Source organism: Octopus bimaculoides, chromosome 17, assembly GCF_001194135.2.
Source record: "Octopus bimaculoides isolate UCB-OBI-ISO-001 chromosome 17, ASM119413v2, whole genome shotgun sequence".
Classification (NCBI taxonomy): domain Eukaryota; kingdom Metazoa; phylum Mollusca; class Cephalopoda; order Octopoda; family Octopodidae; genus Octopus; species Octopus bimaculoides.
This window is the reverse complement of record NC_068997.1, coordinates 45,670,817-45,672,360: the sequence shown is the minus strand read 5'-3', so window position 1 is coordinate 45,672,360 and position 1,544 is coordinate 45,670,817.

Here is a 1,544-nt window from a genome sequence, read left to right as displayed (position 1 = left end):
CTTACCTACCTACATGCCTTTATACATACATACATATATATATATATATATATATACATACAAATATACCTAGCTAGCTACCAACTTACCTATCTAGCTATCTGTCTGTCTGTCTATTTATCTAACTGCCTATCTATCTACCTATGTCTTTACCTATCTACCAACATAGCTACCTATTTATGAATGTGTCTACAAACCCATCTACCAATTTATACATTTTTTTTACTCCCATCCAACCTATTCATCTCCCTACCTATCAACGACCCTATCTATTTATCTATCTACCTACCTAGCTATCTACCTACCTAGCTATCTATCTATCTAGCTATCTTTTTTTTTTTTTCGCCCCCCTCGAAAAGAAAAACTCATTTTGTCCCTTCTATGTTGAGCCCTGTGTGGCTAATAAAGAAACATATCTACCTACTTGCTGTGATACAAGATCCCTATTGATCGCTTTTTTCCCTCTCCTTACGATCCCTTTTGATCGAAAATCTACCCCTACCCCCTTTTTTCTTTCTCTCCTTCCCCTTCCCAAAAAGAAAAGCTCTACTTTGTACCTTGTACCCTCTGTGTTGAGCCCTGTGTGGGTAATAAAGAAACATATTTACCTACCTATCCTCTGACAACCAACCATTTTACCAACTGACCTAATTGCTACTTATCTACAGATCCCACTATGTACCTATTTACCTATTAACCTACCTCCCTATTCACCTACCTCCTTATCGACTTATCTAGTTACCCACCAACTACCCTAGCTACCAATCATTTATTCTACCAACTGGACTTACTACCAACCTATTAGTTACATATTTACCAATTTACCCATCATTTTACTTACTTTCAAACCTAAATTAACTACCCGCCATCACATAACCGATTTTTTTCTGTCTAAGAACTTATTGGTAGCTTGGAAGCTACGTGAAATGCTGGATAGGCAATTAGTTACTCAGGTAGGTAGATTGGTAGATAAATAAGTGATAGATAACTCCTTACTCATCTTAGAAACCTACCTACCTATTTACCTACTTACTTATATACCTACCCACCTACCTACCTGTCTCACTATTATCTCGCTAACTTACCTATTTACCTAGTAACTTACGAACTTACAATACTACCTACCTACAAACTATCAAACTAGTTGCTTACCTACCATCCTACGTATCTATACATCTTCCTACATACCTACCGACACATCTATCTATCTATCTATCTATCTATCTATCTATCTATCTATCTATCTATCTATCTATCTATCTATCTACAGACGTCTTGGTGGCGGTGTACTGCAACTGGCAGCAAAACGGGAGCATTCCCGGTTTTGTGAGTCGAGGAGCCGTAACGCTGCTGAAGAAAGATCCAAACAAGGGGGACGTCATAGATAACTTTAGGCCCATCACTCTGCTCAATGCAGACTTGAAAATTTTGGCCAAGGTGTTAGCCAAGCGGTTGGCGCTTGTCATCGAGAAACTGATCGGCAAGGCGCAAACGTGCGCGGTGCCGGGCAGGAGCATCCATGACAACCTCCATCTGATGCGCTA